Genomic DNA, 12,708 nt, shown 5'->3' on the forward strand with positions numbered 1-12,708 from the left:
TTGTTGCAAGCATTAGCTTAATCATTGAAATTACTTTGTCATCCCTCAAACGCACTGTATACGAAAACAAAAGGGAGCGAGCGAGCAGCGAGCGCTACTCGGAGAAATGCCACACCTACGTGCTTACTCGCCTTTGAAAGATTTTAGAGCGCAGCTCTTTGGCGTCCGTTCCTGGGTTTCGCGTCGGCGTCGGCGTCGTCGTCGGCCTCGTAACCAGCTCCGCCCCCCTTTCATCCCCCCAGCGCTAGCAGCGACCGACTGATACCGCTGGATGCCGCTGACGCCGCTAGAGAGTCAAGATAACGTGACTGCATAGAACACCGTCGCCGCCATGCAGAGAGAGGAGGGGAGGGCCCCCCCCCCCCGCCCCCCTGTTCCTGTGTGGCGGATAGGGTGCTCTTCAGTTGCCGACGCGCCGGTTATTTCCGTAGGCCCCGGCACGTCGACGAATACGTGACCACCTTCCCACGGCTAGACCTGGTTCTTGGCGCTGCGGAAGCGAGGGTATCATATTGTTTGCGTCGGCATCGGCGGTGTTGACCCTGAAACCAACTCCGCAGCTGGGGTTGACTCACTATTGGCGTCATCAGCATCAGTCAGTCGCTGCTATCTCTTCCCTTCTCCCTTTATCGCGTTGTCCGCTTGCTGCGCGCGCTTCTGCCCCCATCGTTTGCCGCTGGGTGTACACGCCGCCCCCCTCTCCCCTCTTCCTGTGTCTCCGGTTGTCAAAGCGCCGGCTCGAACTTAATTCCTTTCTTCGCTCCTCCTCCAATGCAACCCCTGTGCGGTGGCAATCAGAGAGCCAGATCGGTGGCGGCGGATTTGCCTCAATCTATCGAAAAGGTGAAACAGCTTATTTGCTGCGCTCAAATTTCGCATTAGGAAGTAACGTAATCGTCGGTATTTTTTTTTTTACCTTTCATTTACAGTGGCATTTGTTCATACCCTTAACTCGAGGTTTCGAAGCCAAGCGCTACCAGTAAAATTTCCGTAGGCGGGAGGGAGGGAAATTGCGAGCGCGAGACACCGGTGTCGCTGGCCGCCTAAAATATTCGCCGCCTCTCGCCTCTCGAGGCTGCCCAGCGCCCTCTGCTTACACGCTCGACTCGCCGCAGAAACCGTGAAAAAAAGAAAGATGTGGAAGAAAATGCATACGAACAGTGAGTGCTCAGCCGTCACGTACGCCGCTAGCAGCCTTGGCGGCGCTCCCCATCTACGCCACCCGGCCGTTGAAGAGAACGGGGAAAAAAAAAAAGAAAAATGAAGCGCATAAAGGTGGCGCGAAGGCTTGACCAGGATGGTTTAACGTAGCACTTCAGGCCATTGCCGATGCGCTTTGTGTAACTAAGACAAATAGCGGATGATGTAATGGCCGAGGAGCACCTGAGGCCAGTGACTCTTTCAGAATCCGCCAGAAACGCTCAAGGAGAATAACGAGACCGCTCAATGTACACCCAAGTTGTTCTGCCATCCTTGCAGTGACAGCGAGCTTAGCAAGACGGCCGGGGTTACAATCCAGCTCTACCTGGAACGGAAGCGCCGAGGCATGGGCCGCTTGGGGTGCGTATAACAATGTCTGTGATTAGGCTCGTAGCAGCGGGATTCTTGCTTCCAGGTTGGCTTCCACGGATAGCGGGAAATTTTAGTGAAAGGTGCTGAAAGCATCAACTGCCTGGGCTCGCTTTGGTCTCTACTGTTAATGGAAATCATTTCTTGGCGCGTAAGTGGCATGAACAGAGTGCGTTCGCTCGAACGGTCAGTCATCAATTGCATGAGTAAGTAATACGTAAATAACAAGTAAATACAATTGATTGATGACATATGTAGGCATAATTAATTCATTAAGTGAAAAGAGTTAACGATTGGCTAATTAATTATCTTAACTAATAACGCTGGATACGGGAGCAGGGGGCAGATCGTGTCCGCATGATTAACCAGGTAACTTGAGCAAATTTGGTATCCAATCTAGTTCGAGAGTGGCCAAATTGATAGCAGCCTCCAAATTTCGATGGGCTACCCCCAAAATTTTGGCTCCATGGACCCACATATTTTAACCTCGCCAGAATTTGACTAAATTTGGTGTAAAATTTAACCTGCAAAATTTGGACCTGTGGAACACGAAAATTTGACCTCATCAAAATTTGAAAAAAAAAAGAAAAAGAAACGTATGCTTAACCTAATTCAATTATGGTCAATTCATTAATGACCGCCAAACAACGTATTTTTCCGAAATTAGGTACTTCCCGATTCTGAGCAACCTTCCCCCTTTCTAAAAAAAAGAAAAAGTTTGCAATTGAATTAAGCACCTCTATTTTGCAAGGGAGATTGTGCGTCCAAGGTCGCTTAGCGCTCTTGCTCACTCTACCGTCGATCCTGAGGTGCCAGTTCCAAGATGGCGGGGCGTCCGCTGCGTGATATCCTGCTGCATGTGTTTATTTTCCGACCCTACATGACAGGTGGCGGCACTGAACGCTAAACACCGGCGGACGGTGACCCAGATAACTCTACCACAGTGTCGCTAGGTGGGCTTTGTTATCGTCGACGCACGGCACGCTTCATGGGCATTGCGAGCGCGCTTTGCTTGGTTTGGCCGTTGTTTGTTTGAGAGCCACCAACTATAGGCCGGATCGAGTTTGTAGAGGGCTGCCTACAACTTCAAGTTCTGTTTTTATATGTTTTAATTTACGCACCCCCTTCCTCATTTTGAGAGTTGCGATCGTAAAAAATGAAGTTTTAGAATTGGGTAGATATGATACGTGAGCCGCCCGCGAAATTCGGCCTCCCCTGGAATCCCGAAATTCGACTTGGTTTGAATTCGACCAAACTTGGTGTCTAACCTAACTTGATTATACCCAGCTCAATGATGAGGCCAAAATTTGGGTGGGCCACCCTAAAAATTTGGTTCCACGAGCAGCAAAATTTGGCTTCGTCCGAATTGCACCAAAAGAAACAGCAACTAAGCAACGAAATAAAAACTCATAACGGAACTAGGCACGGAACTGGCAATGCTTTCGCATTTCTGCACGTAAGCAGACTTAAGTGCGCCTCTGTAATTGTTTCTGGTTAAGCTCATTCTCCCTGCTATATCACACACTTCCCACCTGAAAAGTCTTTACTCCACGATATTTTATTACACTTCACTCTCTGGAAATGGGGACAAGTTTGCTAAAGTTGTGTTATTGCCCTCAAGGATTCATACATATTTTTAACATCAATGTGCCTTGCATATTCCTTCTTTAGGAACTTGGAAATCATCCTGGTCCTGCTTTTCGGCTGCTGGGTCGTGGTCCACTCCTTCACTAACAAGCAAGGGGATGTCTTAACCAGCGCAGGCGAACTGTGAGAGACATTTATCCACTAGACGCTGGCTTGTAAAAGGCCAATATTAAGTAACGGCTGCTCTGCTGCTTCAATTCGTAACCACAGAATAGAACACGGGGGGGCTGCGCCTGTGCTACATCGCTTTCCCGACGGCTGCTTCCTTCGCTACACTGAAACTACCTAACCCGTCCTTCAATTCCACATTTTATTTCGTCGATATCTGCAAAATTTCTAGTGAAAGCAATGATGCGTTCTAACGCTGGAAATCTCCGTAACACTAACATAATGCGCAGGCTGTCCTTTTTAGTGCTTTTTCTTTTTTTGCTTTTTTGTGCTAATTTTTTATTATTATCCATCACCAACTGCACCAGGCACGGCAATCATAAAGTGCACGTCAAGAAGCTTTAGTTTTGGCGGCACCTTTTCTACTCTAATTGTGGAAAGGAAAACGAACGCTTGTCCCACGCTGGCGGATTCAGCCTCTTTTAATATCTCTAAACAATGTGTGCAGAACAGCTTTTTTTTGTACGTAGTCACTCCGCAAGGCTCTTGAACCACGATTACGGCTCCTCAGTCTAGGATGACCCCCATGATAGACATTTGCAGCTGCGACATAAGCCGCTCGCCATCCCTCAGATTCTGAGAAGCAAGCTCGCAAAACTCTATTAATACGATATCATTAAATTTGTCCTCACATCGAAACCGTGCCGACATGTGTCGGGAAGCTTCTTAGTTGATGGCGAAAGCAACGGGTACTGTAATGCAATAGTATAAGAATGATGTGTGGGGTTTACCATCTCGAAGCGAAGCATGGACTATGAGGAACGCAATAGTGGAGGCCGGGGACATTTCGCTTGAATCGACATTGCGCTTCACACGGGAATGTTTACGCTTCGCTCCGTCGGAACACGGCAGGGATTGAAACCTGCGGGATGAGCAGCCAGTCTCAAAGTCTGAGCTACAGAGGCGAGTCCTTATGATGCGTGTTGTCATTGTTGGAATAGGAATGCAGTGCCGAGCTCAGAATATGAAACCCTCAACAATTTACATGCAACCCATACTTCTCAAGGGCAGCTCCTGTTTTTGTACGGATTCTATCCTTGCTGCACTGTAGCGAGTACCGTCGCCCCTATAGTAGGCAGATAACTAGTAACTGCTGCGATTAGTAATAATTAAATGAACAAAATTTGGGCAAAAAACGCTGTCCATCGTAAACACGGTGGACACACTTTGTAACAGGAAATCCTGATGTCTGCGTACATAAGAATTACCGAGTGTCTTTTCTTACCTCTTTGCAGATTAACTGATTGCAGATCGCCTGTACAGACATTACCGATGTATTTCTTGCAGCATTAAAAATAACTTTCTGTAAACAGATAAAAAAAATGATATAAACTGTAACAAAATGACTTCATTTTACCAAAACTTGGACTTAATATCAAATGCCTTGTGACCGAAACCAAATTCACGAGCAAATACCCTCAATAAATTACAGTTTGTGTCTTGGAAATGCCGTGAAATTCTCACAAATAATTATTGAATGACGTGCTCATTACGTTACTAGCATTGAGGGTAGCCGTGTTTTAATGAATGCGACAGTGGCCCATCGCATTTCGTTGCACACCGGTAATGCGACGCCTAACATAGCGTTTGCATGTAGCCTATTAGTGACCTTTAGCGCTACTCCTCACCGCCACCTTCTACCGCTACCGCGCCGTCAGCTGCGCACGCAGTAATTGCCCCTGCATCCCGAATCCGCCGGCATTCGACGGAAACGTGGTGCCATCTGTCGTCATCAGGATGATCTGCGCATGCCTAGTCACTTTCGCGCGGTAGCGGTAGACGGTGACAGTCAGCAGTAGCGCTAACCTAAAGGTCTTTATTAGAGACTTTGAAACTTTAATTTTAGGCTACCGCTGACCGCCACCGTCTACCACAACCGCGCGAGCGTCAGTACGAATGCGCAGGTCATCCTGATGACGACAGACGGCGCCACGTTCCTGTCAAATCTAAAGCCACTTTAGTCGAATGCCGGCGGATTCGGCGCGCAGGTACGCAGGGGCCAATCAGAGCCTGCCCGGCGCGCGGTAGCGATAGAAACTAGAAGTAAGCCGTAGCGCTAAACTAAATGTTTCTATTATCTCTGGCGCGACGGTGGCGGCACATGATGTCGCATATTGAAAGCAAAAGCGACTTTTCTGTTGAAGCAAGTTTTCCTTTTTATTTCGTGCTTTCTATCAGGCCGTCGACTTGTGTGGTTCGTTGGCGTATCGTGTTGTACTAAGGTGTTCAACCAATTTCACCACGCACCGCGTCTGTTTTTAACCGCACCATGTGCGAGTGCACGTTTTGTTGGTTTTGTCGGCGTAGGAAACATTCACGCTTTTTCTGCACTGTCATTTACAAACAACATTAGTAGCGTCACCGACAAATGTCGCTAGCTAACCGCAAAGAATGCACGCAGACGGGTTAGGTTCGAGTTCGACTGTGAGAGCCTGCACAGCCGCAACGCTGAGAATACGTTCAGCCCCGTCTTCGTGTCACAGTGTTCTGAGCGCACAGTCGGCCCGCGCTAATGGCGTTCCAAAGGCGATGCGATCGGCTTTACACGCGCGGCGAAAATCGCCGGACTCTTCTTAATGCAGCCCCGCCTGGCGCAATAATGTCATGCTGTTCTCTAGAGGATTACACCCATTAAAATAATTGCGGTGAGCTAGAAAGAAGATGCGATGTGATGCCCCGGTTGTCGCATTCATATAAACACAGCTGTAGAGGTCCCCGCTGACTACAGGTATGTAGCGCCTCAGGAGGGATTGCAGTGCACTGAGAAACACAGCCAGGCAATGGCATTCGTTTCCCGGCCTTTTCGGGAAACCTGATCGCCTGCGACACAGGGGGCAGAGGTTCAGCTGATAGCGGTGCTGTAGTTTCTTCTGGCCATTAGCCTCCTGGAAAGCTCATGAAAACCTCTACCCCCCTCCAGGCACCCACTGGGGATTCTGTGCGTGTTGCTAGCATATTCCGTCCCCTGGGGCCAGCAGCACGGAGGCACCCTCGCAGTTGCCAGCGGCCTCGCTCGGGGTCTGCCCTGGGGCGCCATCATAACAGTCGCCGGGAGCGGTGCCCTCTCGGTCGTCCTCAAGGTTTGCTCAACAAACGTCTAGCAGTTAATTGCATGTTAGTGTGAACAAGCTACCGGGTACGTGAGAATATAATGCGAATAACGAGCATGGTAATCTTGCACGCAACAGATTCTTTCGTAAACACCAGTGCGATGCCGCTAGCATAGACCACTGCTCCAATAAACCCTGTGCACACGAACAGAGCGGCGACGATCGATGCCTGAAAATGCGCAGCACCTGGGTAAAACGAAACTATTTCTTCTGCTGCTTGACGAAGACATCAGCGCAGACAGGCTCCCTTCCTACGAATACCGAAGCAAAACTTGCCCGAGCTTTGTAGGCAATGAACATTTTACAAGGAGTTCATCTAGTTCGCAACAGCTGACACATGTTTGCTGCTTCTTTTGCTGCTTTGTTGTGCGCAATCCGCCATCAGCAATAAAATCCGGCACTTAACAATAACTTGGCAATACACTGCACTTAAAACTGAATTACAACCACACCTCAGCTATTTTTTTCAGCATTAGCATGCATTACGCTGAACAAAAAAAAAATACAAAAACAAAAAAAACGCGTTGTTTGCGTGTTTAGGCGGTCTAACTGAAAAACTAAATAAAATGCAGAATTTTTCTCCCACTTTCAGAACCAAGCTTGATTATCGATAACTAATACGCGTGTTCTAGTGGAAATTCTAGTGGAAATTAAGAAGAAGAAATGGACATGGGCAGGACATGTAGTGCGAAGAGAGGATAACCGATGGTCGCTGAGGGTAACAAACTGGATTCCAAGGGAAGGAAAGCGTAGCAGGGGGCGGCAGAAAGTTAGGTGGGCTGATGAGGTTAAGAAGTTCGCAGGGGTCAAGTGGATGCAGCTAGCACAGAACCGGGTTAAGTGGAGAAATATGGGAGAGGCCTTCGCCCTGCAGTGGGTATAATCAGGCTGATGATGATGATGATGATGATGAATACGCGTGTTGAGACATCGTAATGCAGTTTCCTGCCTGCGATAGAGCGAGTGGGCACGACGGCCTCTCCCAACACAAAGGCAGTTTTGTTGAATGGACATCAATTTCTTAAATGCTGCGGATAATTACGGTACAGCTGCATCGTAAACCACATCAAGGTGTATCGCTTTCTTTCTTTTTTTTTTTTTTTTCAATGAGCCTAATCTAAGTAGGGCAATTATTTCAAGTACAACTGCCAATGAAGGGCAACTTGTCTGAACACTGCTATGGCTGTCCTAGTAAAATCTGCATACCATTATTCGGGGAATGCACTGTTAGGGCAAGAAGCCGGAATATATGTGAAATAATCGAAGCGTGCCTAATTCGCAAGAATATAGCAGCGTGTGTCGGAACTTCGTCGGTGAATTTGTAAGAAAAGGAAACCGCGTTCCTCGTTCATCATGGTATGATCATGCGAACTAACTGGTCTTACTTCTATTTTTTTTTTGGACCGCTTTCTTCTGTATATATACGTCCATGCTCTCTCTCACGAACCTGCATTTTTTTTTTTTTTTTGCGCTTCAGGCTTTGCCCAAATGAGAAAACTCCACCAATTATCCCCAAAAACAGCCTTGCTGCAATTCTTAGTTCATCCAAAATATGTTTGCTTTAAAATTTTTTTGAAATGAAACAAAATAAACTAGCATTTTAATGAATTGAACCATTTAATCTTCTTATGCGATGCAGCGGATACGTATTGAAAAAAAAAAACGTTTTTCTTTGTATGTAATTGAGGCCACACATCTTGACTGTCCGGTACTAAAATTGACAGCGCAATGGGAGAACATTCACGGGCGACCAACGCTGCTGATGGCAGAGAAGAGTGCTCCTCCTTTGTAGTCGAATAGCACTCCACTGTCTTTTTTATAAAATTATTATGCCAGAGCTCTTGGTGTCCCGTCGAAACGAAACGTCGGTGACGCGAAATTAATATAGGCCACTCTCACGTCACCACACGCCAGTCGATCACTGGTCCTTGATAAACCCTTACCGAACATTATTAGCATGTCGCCCATTATTAAGTAAAATAACTACGTGTATGATAGTGCTAGCAGTAGTAGTAGTAGAGGAGTTTGGGGCACGCAGGCCCCTTCTTGAGAAAACGCAACTCTCTGGCTGACAACAAAACAGACGTACCACTAACTCATTTATCGCCTTCATTGCGTGTTTGAAGATCCTCGAGTATCTGTTAATATTCTGCCGGAGGCTGCTCAGCGCGCGTGCGTGCACGCTGCACCCAACGCTGAAGTTGTCGATGGCCTAATTAAACTATACCGAATGCAGTGTTCGGTCCGGTGGCTTCTGTTTGCATGGGAGCGGTCCGCTTTTCTGTGCTGTCGTAATCTGTGCTTGCACATACTCGTCTATCCGATGTAACTTTTTCCACGGAGGGATCTTGTATACGACCCCCGTTCTACAAGGAACGAAGTATGCTTCTTCATGCAGGAGTCAATGCCACTCCTTTGCCCGTTTATTTTAGATAAAAGCCGCGATAACTTTTCCAGAGCAGAGATTACGACTGGGACGCCGCACTTGCGCAGCCTTCACTAGGCGATGGGAGAACCCATGGAAGTAGAGGATGGCAGCAGGCCTTGCTCCATGTCTTCTGGTTCGCTGTGGACGCCCTCGTTCTCCATTTTCCACTTCCCGTAACAGTTTGTCGGCTTCCGACCCCAGAAATTTGTTTCCCGCGGTTTTTATCCAGTCGAGCTGGCGCTTTATGCTGGTGGCCATGAGGTGAGCAGCACGTGTCGTTTTTACTAGTTTCGAATGCGCCGAATTATATTTAAAAACCTCTCTTCTCGACCGCTGCCTGTAGCTGCGAGATAAATGTGCCTCTCAGAAAAGCAAACGCACATACAGAGATTAGAGGCTGCTGCCCTCTATCCACTCAAAGGTGAAACGAAGCCATTTCGAGCAGATTACAAACACGTCAAGCATTTTTCTGGCTATGTCCTTCCTATCTTAAAACGAGACCGGACAACAACTAGGTAGCCGTCCACATGGCTGAATATCTTGGCTATTTTAACTCTCAGTGCACGTGTTAAGGGAACAGGGTAGGCAAAATTTAAAACAAATCGATTTTTTATTTTTCTGCAAATCAAAACCCCCATTCTATCCTTCACATAGTGCAGTCCTTCATTTACCGGCATGCGAAATATTTACTCCGAAATCGACATTTTTCGAAACCAAGGCGGGGGACCAGCAACGTCCCCTTTTGACACCTGCTTGAGACCTTTGCCTCTCCTAATCGAAAAAAAAAAAAAAAAAAAAATCAGCGCCTAGTTTTATTCACATTTAGCGGGATGGTTGTCACTGATCTGAAAATAGTTAAAAACTAGCTAGCACATTTTTTTAGCCAAGGAAATAATTAGACGCTGCTGGATTACTCGCGACTCACAGCATTTTGTTCGCGCTTCGGCGTGTTTCGTGGGCAACTGATATTTCCTTTATTTTGAAACTGGATATTTAGCGCTCATCCAATGACGAAGAGAAAGAAGTAGTTCAGGAGACTGCGCTTCCACAGGAAGGGTCATGAATTGATCAGCAATGACACCAAATCTCCGCAACACAACCCAGCGGTGGACGCCGCGGTCACCACGCACATCTGCATCGAAGCATTCACGCTCGGTGAGACACACGGAGACCATAATGGCAAAAATTTGTGACCGTAGCTATGGCCTGATTGACATTAACCTTCTGTCGTATACCGTCGCCGAAAACTGTTAGTCTAAAGCACGCGGTGAGGATTTCCAGCTCGTTGAAGATGTTGCACAACAAGGAGTTGCTGGCAAGTTCTCCCAGCAATCTGTAAATTGGCTGTCAGTGCCCCGGATGCAGACATCCAGATGGAAAACATCGAGAGCCGCATTTGAGGTTATTCGAAATTTCTGCAGCGCGATTAGCAGTCCACGGGTTATGTGAAGCTGACTGACGGCGACTGTACTTCGTACTGAGGGCTACACGACAGGTCACTAAGGGGGTCGGGAGAGCAAGATAGCTGGTAGAGAAAAGAAATATCGATTATGGTGGTGACTAACATGCTGGTGGCTATTGAAAACAATTGCATCAGTATCTATTTCTAGAGTTAGTATTGTAATAATGCTCTTTCTTCCACTTCAAAGGCAATTATTCCAAAATGTGAAATTTTGGTGCATTTGACCCTTTTTGTTTTCAGGAACTACAGGTGAGAGAGAGATAAAACTTTGGCAGTAATGAGCAAAGACTACAGAAAGTCTACTGAACTAGAATTATAAGCAGTAGTGCAGAATATTTTAATTTAAACGATATTTACTGCAAATGTTGGGTCAAAAATTTGGTAGGCTCATAAAAAAAAGCAAACAAGAGATCCAATGTTCGGAAAACAATAATCCTAGTTCAATATCCCTACCTCCCATTGCTTATTACAATGATACCAAGATGAATGTTCTAACCACAGCATATCCTGAGAAAAAAGGTCCCAAACATGGGCTAAAATGCATGGGAAGAATAGGGCCTACTTAATACAATTGTCACACGAGGATAAAAAGTATTTAAAACAAAACAGCGCTATGCAGCAACCGATGCAGACCCCCCCCCCCCCCCCCCATCTATTGTCCTGTGCATTTTGTTCTCAAATAATATGCATTCTACTCAGAACAAGATCAATCAGCCCGCCATTCTACTTAATGATGATTGAGTCCACTGACATAGCTGCGACGTCAAGCGCATGTCAAACAGATAATTCCTTTGTGGACATTTTTAGTGAGGAAAGTCGGAACGCACAACAGAAACTGCATATTGCGCTCGCTAGGGTATACAGGCCAGGCCTGTCTGGAGAGAAGCGTGCACTGCCCCTCACTATCAGGACAGTATACCTCGACGCTGTAGCGGCCGCCGCTCATATGTATGTCGTTACGAGTGGCGCAGCGTCTACGAAGCTTTGAATTTGCGTGGTGTGGAGTATGTCTTCAAGTCTCTCCCAAGCCCTGCCTGAGCTGCACTGACCGCGGGTTTCTCCTGCAGGAGACCGGGTTTGGCCCATGGCTGACGGCGTACCTTCAGCGCAGCTCGTCTTTCAATCTAGTGACGCAGTGCATCCTGGCCCTCAGCGCCTCCATGATTACAGAGTTAGTCAGCAACGCCTCGACGGTCGCCGTCCTGCTGCCAGTTGCCGTCGATGTGGTGCGTACAATATGATAGTGCGAAACGTTTCGATATTTGCACATGGCATGGCGACCACATGCCGTTTTAGCAGCATGGAATGTTTTTAACGTGACAGCGCTGAAGTGCTTTATCGCGGAATAGCCAACGTTGGTGGAGTCGCCAGAGAGAAATCCCGATTGACCGATAGTCACAGCGTCACAGCAATATGGCCTCGCGAGAGAATTTAGAGCACCCCAAAACGCTCGCATGATGTCACGCGTGCAGTGAAATTGATTAAATCATGACATGCAATGCAAAGTAAAGGCTGCCACATGTCACAAAGAATTTACCAGCAAGAAAAAAATTGCTTCTCTTCAAGAAAAAATGAAAATGATTTGAATCCACGCATAAAAATCTAACGACTGTATGACAATGAGTGCTTGTGTAATAACAGAGGCAATAGTTACCGAAGTAGGAATTAATTGAGCTGCGTTGGCATTCTATACCGCCTTTCTTTCATGTGTCTTTCTACGTTAGGTTACCTGACCAAACTTGTACATCGCTGAAACCTTTCTGTGAATAATAATTCATTACGTACGAAAACGTTCTGTTTAGCCTTTTAGTTATTTGGTTTCTAACGGTGGGTATTGAATAGGCCTTGGTAGATGGCCTTTTCTGTCGCAGTGATGACATTTGGAACATGCAGGCGATGACCGCAAAGTGTAACCCGCTGTACTTCGCCATCCCGGTGACGGTGGCTGCATCTACATCCATCATGCTGCCCACATCAGGAGTCGGCATCGCCGTGCTCTGCAGCATGATTGACGTCGGACCCTTGCAGCTGGTCAGGGTCTTTTGCTGTCGCTTCGACGCCGCTAGTTTGAGACTAGTTGCAGCCTGATGACCGGCGGTACCTTCACCTTCATTACCTTCACTGCAGTAACTTACGAGTGTTTATTTCGTTACTGTTTTTTCAGCTCGTGAAGGGTCTCACCGTGAAGCTTATGGTGCTGTTCATGGCCATGCTGACTGTCAACCTCAACAATGACTTTCTCCAGGTGCCAGAGTGGACCTTCACGGATAACACCAACTATACATTATCCCTGTGTTATTAAATGTCATCATTCTCTGCATGCA

This window comes from Amblyomma maculatum, chromosome 1, assembly GCF_055883805.1.
Source record: "Amblyomma maculatum isolate TAMU_Amacu chromosome 1, ASM5588380v1, whole genome shotgun sequence".
NCBI lineage: Eukaryota > Metazoa > Arthropoda > Arachnida > Ixodida > Ixodidae > Amblyomma > Amblyomma maculatum.